Source organism: Homarus americanus, unplaced genomic scaffold (genome assembly GCF_018991925.1).
Source record: "Homarus americanus isolate GMGI-L3 unplaced genomic scaffold, GMGI_Hamer_2.0 scaffold39675, whole genome shotgun sequence".
Classification (NCBI taxonomy): Eukaryota; Metazoa; Arthropoda; class Malacostraca; order Decapoda; family Nephropidae; genus Homarus; species Homarus americanus.
The window spans coordinates 13,138,928-13,150,083 of record NW_024736071.1 but is presented as its reverse complement, the minus strand read 5'-3'; positions in this window follow the sequence as shown (position 1 = coordinate 13,150,083).

The window sequence follows — 11,156 nt, the reverse complement described above, 5'->3', positions numbered from 1 at the left end:
TGGTGTCGGCACAATACTTCCTCATGGACCCTGATGCCTTTCTACACAACTCACTGGGTTACACCAACCCCAATTGTACCTTTTACTTTCCCGACTTTCCCGAGTTTAGTTCTAGTCTTCTTCTCCCTCCTTCCTTCTCCTTAATTAGCCATAACATCAGCAGTATTCCTCTTCACTTAGATACCCTTTTAGATCAGTGTATATCTTTTATTGCCCACAAATTTGATATGCTTGGGTTCTGCAGGACCAAACTCACTAAAGATATTGAACATTTGCATAACATTCCTAATTATAATATACACTGCGTTAACACGTCACGACACGGAGGTGGTGTCACACTATATGTTGATATCAAGTATAGCACTTCTGTAAGCGATGATTTAAAGGGTTAATGGCAGCAGTGAGGCGAAAACGGGAAAAATCGGTTTACGTTCGGTTAACGGCAGTGGAGGGGCAAAAACGGGAAGAATCGGCTTACGTTCGGTAAACGGCAGCGGTGGGGCGAAAACGGAAAATGGCAACAATCGCCTTACGTGTGATTAACGGCAGCAGTGGCATGAAAACGAAAAACGGCAATAATCGGCTTTCGTGTGATTAACAGCAGTAGTGAAGCGAAAACAAAAAAATAGTAGCGATCGCCTTAAGTGTGATTAACGGTAGCAGTGGGGCGAAAATGAAAAATTGCCGCAATCACGCTACATGTGATTAATGGCAGCAGTGAGGCGCAAACGAAAAATGGCAACAATTGCCTTACATGTGATTAACGGCAGCAGAGGGGCGAAAACAAAAAATGGCAACAATTGCCTTACATGTGGTTAACGGCAGCAGTGGGGCGAAAACAAAAAATGGCAACAATTGCCATACGTGTGATTAATGGCAGGAGTGTGGCGAAAACGAAAAATTGCAATAATCGCTTTATGAATGATTAACCGCACTCGCAGGTTATTTTTAATACGTAATGTAAACACTGCTGGCTGGTGGTCGGCTTGACATTCCACGGAGGTGACAACTTTCTGCTTGGAGAACCTTCGAGAAGCTTGACTCATGGATCACTCTAATGGCGAGTGTAGGAATTACTCTCTCTAGGCGTGGCAACGCCGGGCCCCTTAGTCTTGAGATGGACCCCATAGAGTAGACATCTACCACTGAACCCCTTGAGTACGAGCTCGCCTAACAAGGAGCCTGCCTCAGTTCTAGCACGACTCACACTGGATCTCTTCAGTACTAGATCACGGGGCCAGCCTATTTATTTTTACAGCTGTAAATCAAATGTAAATACACAACTGTACATAAGCACCAGTGTTTATGATTTTCCCACTTCTATGGAAGACCCGATACTGTATTATAATATTAATAAAAAAGACCTGACTTTATGACATGATACCCCACTGCAGCAGTACTCAAGCTGGCGCTAATCTTAATGGGGGTAATTATTTACAGTGATTGTAGCAGAGATAAGGGCGAGGCACAGTGATTGTAGCAGAGATAAGGGTGAGGTAGGGATGATACAGTACTTCCACCTCTGTACTGTACGCTATACACAGGTGTACACACACATACATACATTTTGCAACACAAACTCAGCATCAGTTTCAGTTCTGTTAGATATTTTATTACCCTAAATAACTCAAGTATCACCAACAAACATCTATATGGAAGAGTAAATTGGATGTTATATCATTTACAAAACAGAAACATCATCAGTCCTAGACAATGCCTTGCAACACACCACTTGTCATTAGTGACAGACTTCTGCAGGAGTTCAGGGAAGGCTCAGTCAAATTCACTTACGAAGTTGCCAGGGTAGAAGAAGCCTACATAGAAACGTTGATAAGAGCAGGTCTAATAAACACCAAATATAGCAAAATTGAAAGGGTAGAGGTAACTAAATTTAAGAAAATCAGAACGGGACTAAAGGAAAAAAAGACACTCGCCAGGAGATGCACGAGCCAGCAAACAACCTGCACCAAGTTCTCAGGATCCACAACTTTACAAAACAAATCATTAAAGATGAGCCAACACATCGTTCTTGCCTGGACCCTGGCGAGGAAAACAGAACTCAAGCATATACAACACAATAAAGCCAAACATCATTCTCATCAGCGCACACGGACGAAAAGACAAAGAAAATAAAAATATTTAACTATCACGTCTACCAGAGAAACATCAACGAAGAACTACATGACGGGACAGCAATAGCAATTAAACGAACGATTCAACGCAAAATAATTGACAACTTCCAAAGGAACTTCCTGGAGGTAAAACAAACACCACCAAAGAACCAATAACAGTAGGAACATCATACCTACCATTCAGAAGACCAATATTCCCTACAGAAGACCTAAAACTAATCAGACGAAACAGCCCAGCATACTTCCTCGGCGATTTGATCGATCGACACACAACCCTTGGACATCACAACAGAAACCCTGCTGGAGTAATACTGCACAACATAACCGAGCAAGGCAGCATTACACACCTAGGCCCAGACTTTCAAACATTCATAACACCGGGAAACTCGGGGAATCCCCACATAATTCTAACCAACAGACACCACCATTTTCACATACACATAAAACCTGGACCTACCAGGACCAGTGACCACATACCCATAATAACAACTTCCGCCACTTCTCTAATACAAATTCCCTCGACACCAAGATACTCATTTAATATAGCTAACTGGGAAAGTTTCAAAACAACCCTCGACACCGACGGAGCAATATTACTCCACAACAAAATCGAGATCAATAATGCCCTAGAAACCTGGTATACAAAAATAACAACAGCCATGAAAAACAACATCCCACAAACAACATATCGCACACTACCATCTGTACAACTAACACACGAAAAAAAGTCATCCAAACCAGATTCACCAACCTACACGAATTTATAAAAACACACGGCTGGAGCCCACACATCACTGTATTGCATAGAAACCTCAAAAACGAATTACTAGAAAGATGCAAAATAAAACACAATGAGAAATGGAATCAACTAATAACCAACACCCGGGCGGCACTTTTGGGGGGCGGCACTTTTGGGTCTGCTCATCACCCATATCTGCAGCTACTGGAGACGTTAATCCATCCCTTTGTATCGGCAGCAAGTTAATCCTTGTCGTGTCTGACCTAACACCTGACCCACATCTGTCTCCTACTATTCAGAACGAGTTTATAGAAATTTTGGGAGAAAACGTAAGAAGCAAAGTCATCAAGCAAGTAAAAGAAGCAAAGTACTTTTCCATGATATTCGACAGCACTCCTGATATTTCACATAAGGATCAAACGAGCCAAGTTTTACGCTATGTTGTGATCGATGGAGATAAGGTGAAGGTTGTGGAATCATTTGTCGATTTCATTGAAACAAAAGGTAAAACCGCCGAGAATATTTCAATGATAATTTTGGAAAAATTAGAGAAAGACGGAATTGATATTCAAAACTGTAGAGGGCAAGCATATGATAATGCTGCGGTGATGGCTGGTGTTCATACTGGTGTTCAGAAACGTATCAAGGAAATTAATAAAAAAGCAGAATTTGTTGCTTGTACAAATCACTCGCTGAATTTGGCGGGTGTTCATGCAGCTTCTGTTGCTGTGAATTCTGTTACCTTTTTTGGATGTGTGGAGCGTTTGTTTGTATTTTTTTCTTCATCAACCCATTGCTGGGATGTTCTAACTTCAGTCACTGGTCAAAGTGTCAAGCACATAATAGAAACTCGGTGGAGTGCAAGGGGAGAAGCTGTAAGTGTTGTAAAGAAACATTTATCAAAAATCTTAAGTGCCCTAGAAAAGTTAACTGGTGAAGAAGAAAATACAGCTACCAGGGCAGATGCTGGTGTTCTACTTGGTGCGTTGCAATCATTTTCCTTTTTGTGCTTTCTTGGCCTGTGGGGACCCGTCCTTCTAGAAATTAACGACACACAGACTTACCTCCAAACCAAGGGCTTGAACATACAACAATGTGATATAAAACTCAGGGCATTAGAAACATTTCTAGTTGAAAACAGGGACAAGCTAGTGAGTAATGGAGTTAACTATGCCAAAGAAATTTGCAATGATCTGGGGATAGTCATGGAGCGTCAGCGTCGACCCAAAAAGAAGAAACAAATGTTTGGTGAAGGATCACGAGATGCTGAATTGCCATACGACATTGAATTGAGGAGAGAAATGTTTTCTTCGCTGGACAGAGTGATCCAAGAAATAACTTTGAGATTTCAACAGCTTCATGAACTCGGTTCCAAATATAGTAATAATGCTGAGGATTTTCCTCACAATTGCTGTTAGTGTTGCTACCTGTGAGAGGAGTTTTTCGAAACTAAAACTGATCAAGAATTACTTAAGATCTACTATGAGCACCTTGCGGTTGAGAAATCTTGCCATACTGTCTATAGAGCGACAATTGACAGATGAAATAGTTTTTGACAATGTCATTGAAGAATTTGCCAACAAAAAAACAAGAAAAGTTACTTTGTAGAAAGTTGTAGTTTTCATTTCAGAAATAAAGATGGTCCTAATTTTTTACACTTTTTTACTTTTTTCCCTATCCTATATGTCGTTTTTGCTTTTTGTTTAACTGTTACTTATAAAGTTTAAGTATGTTTGGTGTGTATTTAAAGCATACTATATTTGAGTATGTGAAAGTACAGTAATATTATAATGGTACACAAACTATATATATATATATATATATATATATATATATATATATATATATATATATATATATATATATATATATATATATATATATAAGTAGTCACTGTGCAATATGTGTATTTTTGTGGGGCACGGGGGGGGGGGGCGGCAAACTCAAGGGCCGCCCCGGGCGGCACACACTCTAGCTACGCCACTGCACAGAACCCATAATCAAGCATTAGCAATATGGGAAAAGCTACAAGAACTAGAAGACCCCATATTACAACAACTAATGCAAGAAGACATTAACAGAACACACAACTGGTGGCCAAAGAGAATAACATACAACGACACAGAACCAGAACCAAAAAATACACAATGAAAACTGAGATGCACAAAGGGCACGGAGGGCCCCCCTCCCCAAACACCACAAACTACCTTAGCTTAGCTTGTCTTCCCTTGCCGTAGTGAACCTGCGGAAATGCTGACATGACAGACTTAACCCCGCCCTCGCAAGGTGGATAGCCCACCTGCTACCACTCTCCCTCTTTGTTTCCAACTTCCTAACTTTTACCTACCCCCTCCACCGTCTTCCACCTTCCTGAGCAAATGGCTCTCTTCTCTTCATCCCATCATCATTATTAGTACAGATGATGATCGCATGGCACTGAACACCACACATTGTTTAAAACTGTAAAAAAAAATCACTAATCTACAATAGTACCTTTCTCTGTATTTCATATCCTGTACTTTACTTTTACTTTTTATTCTGCCTTTCATGAAATGCACTGTCAAATGCATTGAAAAAATCACCTGATTCTACAATGTATGACCAGACATCCCATAGGCCATCTCCAGCAGCTGTGTCAAGCAAGAGCATATAACGATTCATATTACGCTAAATAGCCCATAAAACATGTAGCTGTAACTTCTTTATTGAGTCCCCCAGCTGAGGCATTCGTTTTCTTATCGCTTCAGGAAGTCTGAGCCCTCCGTTTTCTCTCAATTTCATGTATCTCCGAGACTAAGTCAAATTTTCAGAGCTCATACCATAATCGTAGATTTACAATTAAGAGAGAACACAGTAATATGGTTGTATATTAGATATGTCTGATTACAGGTGAAACATTCAAGATCCTGTGTAAGTGATGTTGAACGCTTCAACTGCATTTATTATTAGTAAAACTTGTCAAATCTCCTGCTGTTGTACTGTATTTTCCTCTATCTCACTATATATGACTCAATATTCAGTTAGTGGCATCTTCTAAGTATTAACCCAATGCTGTTCTGTAGATGAGTATGTAAAACACTCACATGTTTTTATATTGAAGGTAACTTGTGGGTAACATCCAGGTGAGCAATATTATTATGTAGTGTCTCAAATTACACATCAGTTAGTCGTGTTTACAGCTTCTCATGAGAATTAACATGTCATGCATCATGTATGTTCAGTTAAACTTAAGTACAGGTATTGTAGTGGATTTCTCCCCTACAAACGCTGTTTGTCGCTGAGAAGCCGACCCCGCGAATTCCCCAGTGTATGCCTCGTGGTCTAGGTCAACCAGCGCCGCCATACATCACGGAGGTCAACTATTAAGCCACGCCTACCTCCGCTATATAAGACCTGACCTCGTGGTGACCTAGCTCTCCCTTCTTCTAGCTACAGCCGCAGCAAGCTACACCACCTCCTCCGCCGCTGCCTGGCGGCCCTCGCTCCCGCCGGCGACCCACAAGCTGTCCTCCTCTGAGCATCCTCACCAACCAGCTCTCTCTACATCACGCTTGTAACCACGCTGCCACTTCCCAGCACCAAGCTGCATTGTACATCCAATACAACATGTATACAGAGAGCACATTGTGAGTTTCCTTTCTCCATCTCATCCTGAGTGTGAACCCAAACAACTCGCACCCCACAGTATCCCTGGCTGTCCGGATGGGTTAGGTTCCTTGAAAACCATTCAGTTATCAAATTTTGGGATAATTACATAATAAAAAGGAAAATATGGTTTGGTTCTCAAAATACAAAATCAAACCCCATTATTTCACCTAAAAAAAGGAAGTCTGTTCATAAACAATAAAAACCCACAGTATTATACCTAAATTTTTTTTTATTGTTAATGAACAACAAAAAAGCCACAATATTGTATTACAGCATACTACTGCCAGGGGCTATGAAGTTAGGTAAGTTTGGGTTGGTGTCATGGGTTGGTTCCTCCCTCCCTCCCCAGCTGCTGTTTGTGATTAGTTCCTCCCTCCCTCCCCAGCAGCTGTTTGTGGTTGGTTCCTCCCTCCCTCCCAGCAACTGTTTGTGGTTGGTTCCTCTCTCCCTAGCAGTTGTTTGTAGTTAGTTCCTCTCTCCTTTCCCAGCAGCTGTTTGTGGTTGGTTCCTCCCTCCCTCCCCAGCAGCTGTTTGTGGTTAGTTCCTCCCTCCCTTGCTGTTTGTGGTTGGCTCCTCCCTCCCCAGCAGTTGTTAATGGTTGCCTCCTCCCTCCCCAGCAGTTGCTAGTGGTTGGTTCCTCCCTCCCTCCCCAGCAGTTGTTTGTGATTGGCTCCTTCCTCCCTCCCCAGCAGTGTCATTGTTTGCTATTCCAAAAATGGATAACAAGAGAATTATCATGGGCTAGAGCTATTAGACTTAACATATGTTGAATTAAAGGGAGGCATAAAGGCTTAGGGGAGAAGAGGGCCTGGAGGGCAGACTGAGAATCACATACGATCACACCGTTTAATCTCCTCTGAAGGAGGAGATCAACTGCTTCTAAGAGTCCTTGCAAGTCACTGTAAGTAGAGATTGACCAGTTCGGAAGTTTACAGCCAACCCAACCTTCTGCTGGCGGGTCCACATCCGGTGAGAAGAGAGTACACCCCGCGCTCCCGTCTGCTTGTGGGAAACCGTCGGTGTATAGATGGTGTACAGCAGGGACTGAGGAAGAAAATGTGGCTATGGTCTCCAGAGCTAATTGTTTCTGAAGGAGAGGTAGGTCCTTCTTTGAGGTGTGAGTAAAAGTGACTGCTGGACAGGGAGTCATCCAGGGTAGAGGACCGTGATCAACCTCTGCTATGGGCACATCAATATCGAGGTTCTGAAGTATAGAACAGACTATTCAACCTAGAGAAGTCGACTTGTGAAAGAGACCTAGGGGTACTTGTAAGCACGGTCCTACGGCCTAGAAAACAGTGCGTTAATGTTCGAAATAAGGCAAACAGAGTATTGGGTTTTATATCTAGAAGTGTAAGTAACAAGAGTGCAGAGGTCTTATTGCAACTATATCTTGCGCTAGTCAGGCCACACCTCGATTATGCGGTTCAGTTCTGGTGCCCCTATTACAGAATGGATATAAATTCACTAGAGTCGGTGCAGCGAAGAATAACAAAAATGATTCCGGGACTTAGAAACCTTCCATATCAGGATTGGCTAAGAAACTTAACTTGCATTCCCTAGAAAGACGAAGAGTGCGGGGAGATATGATAGAAGTATTTAAGTGGGTGAAAGGAATCAATAAAGGGGATATAGATAAAGTTCTTATAATATCCGAGCAGGATAGGACTCGGAGCAACGGATTCAAGTTGGATAAGTTTAGGTTTAGGAGGGAGATTGGAAGAAACTGGTTCACAAATAGGGTGGTGGACGAGTGGAACAAGCTTAGCAACTTTGTAGTAAGTGCGGGAACTCTGGAAAGTTTCAAAAGGAGGCTAGATAGTTTCATGGATGATAGAGAGTGGTAGTAACTCTCGACAGGAGCTGCCATGCACAGGCCAACCGGCCTATTGCAGACTCCTTATTTTCTTATGTTCTTATGTTCTTTAATAAGGGTGAGACCACCCGGCCGAAGTAGAGGCCGGGGTGAATTTGGATCAAGGGAGGTTCTAATGACATGAGAATAATGGGGGGCAAGGTAGGGAGAGTGAAGACATTTGACACTGAAGTAGGAGACATTAGCGTATATTCTCTCAACAAAGGAAGGAAGATTGAGTTCAGTTTGCATGTTAACTATCCTGGTGGAGGTCGGACAACCCAGACTAAATCTCATGACTTTGTTTCGAAACTTTTCAAGGGGATCTAGGGATATTTGGGGGAGTTGACATAAAGCAGGGGAAATGTAGTCGACAACGGAACCGATAAACATAATGTAAACAGTTCTGGCTACAGTGATAGAAATCCCGGCACCATTGTTTTTAAGCCACATGAGAGGTGTTAGACGCTGTTGCAGTCGATCCATGAGGTCCCGGACGATGGGATGGACACGTCGTACAGGTATGGCTGGAGTAATCCGCACAGGTGCACCCAGGTAGACGTACTGCATACACGGAGGGATAACACAATCTCCCACACTGAATTCTGGGAGCGTCCCCAGGTTGCGAGGAGAGAAGATTCTACTCTTGTCTGATGAGAGGAAGAGACCAGAAGCAGAAGACGACGCTGAGAATGAGCTGAGGAGGCGTTGAAGATCTTCCGGCGACTCAGAGTGAATGCAGATATCATCTGCGTAACAGGTAACTGTGGTACCAGGAATGTCAGGGAGAAGAGAAAGTAGGCGATGCATAAGGCTGTTAAAAAGAAAGGGGCTAAGAACACCACCCAGTGGAGTGCCAAGATTGAAGTCCTTGGTGGGGCTACATGTTCCCCTAAAGAGGACGCGGGAGGTTCTGTTTCGGAAGTATCCCCGAATCCATCTTAAGAGATTACCTTTGACACCGAAGTCTACTAGCTGATCAAGGATAATATCTCTATTTGCAACATCAAAGGCACCTTAAAGGTCGATGAAGGCTACGACACTCGTAGGGGAAAGACGGGTATAGAGTTCCATGAGAAGGGATGCGTACCCTGTTGTGGTCAAAAACCATATAAGCTGAGTGAGAGTTTCTACTCCAGCCGAAACATGAGACGGGTAAGGAGAAAACGCTCCACCACCTTGCTAAAGCAAGAGGTGAGGGAGATGGGTCTGAATTTGGCAGTGCCGCATTTTGGAATGGGTACTATTGTGCTGGAGGTCCAGGCATTGGGTACATACCCCGTGCAGAGACAGAGATTGTAAAGCAGGAGGAGGGGGTTGCCGGGGACTTTCAGGAGCAAGCGGAGAACTGAGTAGGTGACACTGTCATCACCGGGGGCTGTTGCCTTACCACGAATGAGAGCACGCCGCAGTTCCCCCTCGGTTATCACCACCGTATCCTCTTCATCGACCTTCAGCCTCTTGAAAGTGCTCCGAGAGATTACGGGATTGGGGTTGTGCAGACCATGTTTCCACAAGATCTTGAGCGTACTCTCCTGGGCTGTGGTGAAGAGCACTAGAGGACTTTTTCTTGATCACCACGTTGACGAGGTGCCACATGGCTCCCACGCTCGTCTGGTGGTTAATGCTATCTGTGAAGTTACGCCAGGATTCAGTCCGAACACATTGTTGGAGGGCAATTAGATTATCCCTGGACGACCGGTACTGATGGAGACGGTCAAGGGTCGGTTCCTCTTGGAACGAAATACCATCCTCCACTGCCTTCTTTTCCGCCTGGAGGATACGTTCATCAAGTGTCCAGGCATAGGCTTCAGGGCGACTTTTAATGTGTGGACGAGAAACGCAGTGACTGTGGAAGTTATGAGTGTAGTTCACCAGGGAGGAGTATAACTTCTCCGGTGACTTTACATCGAATGTGGGGAGAAGGTTGGACATAAGAAAATGAGGAGTCTGCAATAGGCCGGTTGGCCTGTGCATGAGAGTTACTACCACTCCCTATGATCAATTAATCTATCTAGCCTCCTTTTAAAACTTTCCAGAGTTCCAGCACTTACTACAAAGTTGCTAAGCTTGTTCCACTCGTCTACCACCCTATTTTTGAACCAGTTCCTTCCTATCTCCCTCTTAAACCTAACTTATCTAACTTAAATCCGTTGCGACGAGTCCTATCCTGCTCGGATATTACAAGAACTTTATCTATATCCCCTTTATTGATTCCTTTCACCCACTTAAATACTTCTATCATATCTCCCCGCACTCTTCGTCTGTCTAGGACTCTAGGGAATGCAAGTTAGTTTCTTTAATCCATCTTGATATGGAAGGTTTCTAAGTCCCGGAATCATTTTCGTCATTCTTTGCTGCACCGACTCCAGTGAATTGATATCCATCCTATCATAAGGGCACCAGAACTGAACAGCATAATCGAGGTGCGGCCTGACTAGCGCAAGATACAGTTGCAATATGACCTCCGTACTCTTATTACTTACACTTCTAGATATAAAACCCAATACTCTGTTTGCCTTATTTCGAACATTAACACACTGTTTTCTAGGCCGTAGGTCCGGGCTTACAAGTACCCCTAAGTCTCTTTCACAAGTCGACTTCTCTAGGTTGATGTTAAGACTGTATACATTGTCAGTATTTGTCCTTTCAGTCGTGACCAATGAGGTATCGATATCATCATGCGTATTTTTTTCGACCAATCACATTTTTTTTTCAAAGGAAGCAGCCTGGGTATGATTTTAATATCATTGACCAGTTTCACAATGGCCATGGTGGAGGT